Genomic DNA, 5,895 nt, shown 5'->3' with positions numbered 1-5,895 from the left:
TGTCCATAATCAGCATTGCTCCAATTTCTGAGAATGAGAATATTGGGGTTTCACAGAAAGCTTTTGTCCCACAGAATATTCAACATTGCTGAATTACAAATTTCACAGGAAATAGCACATTTCAGCGGCAGTCAATTTGTGGGGAGCGTTCACCGAATTATTCTCTTTATGAGAAACCATAACTATGAAACTATCTTAAAAATCTACTTATAATAAATGGCCCCTGAAAAAGCAAGAACTCGGGCTTTAAGACATGCCTGGATAAAATCAGATTTCTATGTTTTTAATAGGCCATTAATCTGTTAGCACTTTGAAATCTCCATCTGATTTGGGTATATAATAATATTGTGAAGTTGTTATCAATAATACAGACATGCTGTTGTTTTCATTCTTGTAGTCAAAAAGGCACACTTTAATGCACAAAAAACCTTATTAATTTTCTTGGTGAAACTCTGTTACAACTCTTCTGACCTGACACCACCATATGACATTTCTTCCACTTGTGACATAACTGTTTCATATATTTACATAGATACATACTAGGAAATTAGAACCAAACTTATATGTTCATTGAAAATGGTTCTCATAAATTCACATTATAGGCATATTGCTATTTAGCAAACAAATTTAATACACAAATATGATTTTTCTTCTTCTTTAAATCTTCATAAATCCTGGTTTGAAATAGATTTTTGAAAGAGTTTCCCTTTAGTGGAAAAGCAAAAATGAAAAGACTGAATAATCCTATCACCCAGAGCTCAGAATTATACATTCCAAAGCATTTTCTTATAAGCAGGTTTGCTGAATCTGTTATTCAGGGTTAAGAGTCACATTGCTGAATTAAAATGCACATATCTATGAAAGAGAAGGCTCTGGAATCAATTCACACAAGTCACATGCATCTATGTTTTAGCAGATATAGTTATGTGAAAAAGTTGACCCAGATCTAATATTGTGGCATGAGCTTTCTTATGAATTGAATGTACACTGGGCCATTTTGGATTATCAAATTATGACAAGGGAGATTATTTCCATACACCAAATGTTAATCCATTTCTAATTGGTTTAATCAGCAAAATGTAACTGTTGATACAGAATTGTAATTTTCCAAAAGCAAGTTCACTGAACTACAATTTTCTGGTTTCTTGGAGGAGTTTCATAGGGGTTAAATGGGTATGAATCTGATTCAATGTGGTGGGGTGTTTTTTTTTTATGTCCATTGTTGATCAAGAAGGTTCTTCGCTGAGACTTTTTGAAGTCTTTATCATATGTGAGGGGTTATTGCTTTGTTATATTAACTTTTTATCAAGTATTCCTCTTCAACAAAAGAAGATTAATGAAGTAATTGCAGTGTGTTATAATAACGATCAAATTGTAATGTCACCGCATCAATACAAAATACTTTCAAATATACAGTCACAGTAATAAAACTTCATACAAGACATACAGCATAAAAAGAAGAGGTTTAGGGCCAATGGTGATGATGATAATAGCAATGATGATATTTTTATTTTTTATTTATATCTTGCCTTTTATTATTTTTACAAATAATTCAAGGCAATGAACATATCCAGTGCATCTTCCTCCTTCCATTTTGCCAATCACAACAATAACCCCTGAGGTGACTTGGGCTGAAAGAGAATGACTGGCCCAAGTTCACTCAGCTGGTTTTCATAGTTAGGGCAGGACTTGAACTCACAGTCTCTTGCTTTCTAGCTTGGTGCCTTAACCCCTAAACCAAACTGGCTCCTAATTATACAGTCATAATTGCATAGTGAATACACCAGATGGAGATCAGTTTGCCTAGAACCCTTTATGGAGGAATAGCAACATCTGGAAGGCAATTTTCAGCAGCTGTAACAAAATTACCAAAAGTCAGCTTATGGTAATTGGTGTTCAACAGCAAACATTCACATGCCTGAACTAGAGTAAACATGCTAAATTCCACATTGCTGCTATTTCTAAATTCTTAGTCAATTTTAGTATGTTATAGTGAAGTGAAAGGAGAATTATTGTTCTGGTGATGTGTCCAACTTTTCCTATCTGTGGTTTAGTCTAATAAGTTTGTAGTCCTTGACTTACAATCACAACTGGACCCAACATTTTTGTTTCTAAGTGAAACATTTGTTAAGTGAATGTTGTCCCATTTTACGACCTTTTAAGCCACAGTTGTTAAGTGAATCACTGATGTTAAATTAATATCCCGGTTGTTAAGTGAAACTGGCTTCTTCATTGACTTTGCTTGTCAGAGAATCGCAAAATGTGATCACATGATCCTGGGACACAGCAAATGTCATAAATATGAACCAGATGCCAAACATCTGAATTTTTATCACATGACCATAAGGATTCTGCAAAGGTTGTAACTGTGAAAACTGGCCATAATTCACTTTTTTCACTGCCTTTGTAACTTTGAACTTCAAATGAAATGTTGTAAGTCAAGGACTACCTGTACATGTTTAGTTCCCGGAGAAGCAAGTATCCAAATTATGTAGTTAGATCCAACACATCTCTACCACCAAAATTTACAAATAGCATTAGCATATTCAGTTTTTCATTATTCACCATAGATGGTATTTCCATAGAGCTTCTAACTCTGAGGTAAAAGTTGTCCACAAATAAGTATTATAAATTGACTGTTGCATTTCTAAGTTATCAAAAAGCATTTTGATGAACATCAAGAACTAATAGAATGTTACACGTGGCATTGAAAAATCTAAAATGTAATGTTATATCTTGAAGTTCACTGAGTAACTTTGGGTTTAGGACAAAAAATTATAGCTGGTACCATATTACAATGTAACACTGGGTCGAAGAGATTCTAATGATGTCTCTGAGGGATGGCATCATTTCTGATATACTTGAGTTGCTATGTTTTGCCATTGCATATGGCTGATGCTGGTAGCTACAGAGAATTACCATCCACTGATATTCTTGCTTACTCACTGACACATTACCTCCTTTTACAATATGATGTTGTACAACCCACTTATATGATCAGTTAAGACACACATGTGTCTTCTGCACAAAGTTGCTTATTTGTCTTTAGAAATTCCAACTGCTTCTTGCATAGTTATAACACATTTAGGTGACTAATTTTGTTTTGTTTTGTTCAAGTAGGCACAGAGAATAGTAGATTGAAACAAATTGCTCCATTTCTATAAAGCTGTGAATAGGAACTGACCCAGCTCTCTGATGGCTTTTCTATTCCTCATTTTAATTCTGAATATCAAAAAGTACAGCTATAATTTTATAATTATAATTAGACATGTATGTGCCTGCTTCACATACTTGAAAGAGCACATCTATCTATGTCCCCAACATTACCAAACTGGACTAATTCACAATAATCCATTTTTATGTACATTTTTTAAAATTTACACTAACATTACAGAGTGAGAGAAAAAATTATATTTGTGATAGCAAAATATGTTTGATAACATCCATGTATCACCTATGAAAACCTGGTAAAAGCCAGGAATGATCACAGTGATATTCCCCTTTGAGATACAAGATGAGATATGATTCTCATCTCTTAAGTAATTTGGAGTAGAGTCGGGGCAACTGGATGGACCTGAGCGCTTACTGGCTGGATGCCCTTCCTGATGCTACGTGGAGTTTGCAGCAGATATTTTTTCCTTTGCGCCTGGGGAGAGAGAAATATCTGCCACTATCTAGAATTGAACCTCAACCCTTCCAAATGGGAGGCAATTAGCATCACCGCTAGGCCACTACGCCCCTGTGACCATAGTGATACCTATTAACACATATCTACTGAAGACACATGGCTGGACTACTGACTTCAGTGGAACAGGAACAAAAAAAGATTGAGTCAAAAAATAAATTAAGATACATGTCCATAGCACTGTGGGAGTTATTGCAATTAGAGCAATAAATGATTTCTGCAAATTATGTCTTTAAAAAAGTATGGACTGTCCCAGCCTCATCCTAGTAGTTAGTCATAGTAGTTTTCTTCCTCTACTTTTTACTTTTTATTTACTTTTTATTATAAACTGTTTTATGGCACTGGCTCACTATAAATATTGCTGGGAAACTAGTTCTGCATTAGAGATTAGGAGGATACAATTAGAAAAAATGAAATCACCTAGAATTAAATCTGTCAAGTTGATAAATAGGAAATGAATGTAATGAGGGCAACTGAAGCAAATATAACAGAGCAATGCACATTATAATTCTGTTTAAAGTATAGTAATTACTCCTAAACTTCCATCTACGCTTGTAATTTCGCATGTGTACATTTTGTGAATATTTTAGATTTTGGGCAAGGGGGAGGGGAAGGATTCCTAAATGACTGTTCTTTTGTAACATCACAAACCTCTGAGTTTCTTAAGGGAAGGAATGCCTTTTAAATCAGTTGTAACACTTCTACCTCCTCTTTGAAGAAAAAGAAAAGAGGGGGAAAAATAGGCAATTAGGCCTAAAAGGGGGGGGGAAAGGTACTAAGAGTGATAATCACATAGACAATGATTTGTTTCTCTGTAAAACTTGGTAAGATCAGGAATCAGAGATATATTTATAATGATGATTTTATGTAATCAATCACTTCTTTAAAATGACTATGGAAATGGGGGAGAAATGCACTCTACTATATTAACATCATGTCCTAACTTGGCAAAGTCACGATGTTCTGGCAAATGGGCTTTTATGGCCATTGATCTTTTCATATCAGGTGGTATGCATGTATCATGAGTGCCTGATGCTAAATCTCAGAACCCACTTTGCGTTCATCTTCTGAGAAGATGAGTACAGTCAGACACTATCTGTTCACTTGAAAGTTCAAGATTAACATGCTAATATGTCATTTATTGTCAAAAAAAAGTGAAAGACAGAATGAGAGGACTTTGGACAGCTGAATGAAGAAGAACACTAGGTGACAATGGGTAGGTCACTACAAAAATCACCCAGACCTGCTGGAGCACCAAATAAGATAATCCCTAGACACATATTCCAAACTCTCACAAATTGCAGATGGAATGTGAGCATAAATCGGGATTCATTTTATTTTTTGTAAATAGCATATCTAATATTCCTTCCTGCTCCTCTTTTCTCCTCAACAGCAACCCTTAGAGGTGGGTTGGGCTGAGAGAGAGTGACTGGTGCAAGATCACCCAGCCATCTTTCATGCCTAAGGCAGGAGTAGAACTCACAGTCTCCCTGTTTCTAGACTGCAGCTTTAATCATTAGATTAAACTGGTGTTTCATTTATTGAGAAATGAGAAAAAAGTTTTAGATGTTGAGTTTCTTCAAGTGTAAAACTTAGTGAAAAATGGTCAACTCCTGCTGAATGTTTTATGCAAAAAAAACAACAAAAAAAACAACAACCCAACTTTCCAGGAAAGGTAATAATGCATGCCAAACCACTTCACTTCATTCAAAAGTACACTGCAACTTTACTAGTTTTTTGGTAATGAAAATAATCAGGGCAAAGTGTTGGTAAAGAAGGAAGACTGCAAATATGCTGGCTTCCGTTTTATTGCTAAATGTATAGATATTTTTATGGAAATGTTTATAAGTGTCCTTTGCATTGTCCTGTTCTAGCTTCTTATTTTGCACAGTGACTAATCATAGTTATTTAGAAGTACAGAATAACTGCAATTGTAGACCAGAACATCAATTCTAGGCTACAAGGGAAATATTTCTTATGAGAAGGCAGGCTTGCTCACGCACCAGCAATTTGCATGTTCTGAATTTTTCTTTAATCTCAGCCTTTCCTTTTTTAAGTTAGTGCTTGCCCCTCAAACTCAGACTACCTTTCTGAGGAATCCAGAAATAAGATAAGCCCTATGTCTAGTGCAGAGGTAATGTCCAGTGGTGGGTTGCTACCATTTCGCCCTGGATGGGGTGAACCAGTAGCGGCGGGAGGCTCCACCCACC

General features: G+C 35.5%; 1 protein-coding gene across 1 annotated transcript in view; it reads left to right on the top strand.

Annotated features, from left to right (window-relative positions):
* The window catches only part of CNTNAP2 (contactin associated protein 2), a 1,550,102-nt gene that overhangs the window by 1,526,589 nt on the left and 17,618 nt on the right, over window positions 1-5,895 (top strand). The window lies entirely within an intron of this gene.

Source organism: Pantherophis guttatus, chromosome 4 (genome assembly GCF_059756535.1).
Source record: "Pantherophis guttatus breed Tessera chromosome 4, ASM5975653v1, whole genome shotgun sequence".
In the NCBI taxonomy this organism is placed as follows: domain Eukaryota; kingdom Metazoa; phylum Chordata; class Lepidosauria; order Squamata; family Colubridae; genus Pantherophis; species Pantherophis guttatus.
The sequence above is the reverse complement of the archived record's forward strand: the minus strand, read 5'-3'. Positions and strand labels throughout refer to the sequence as shown.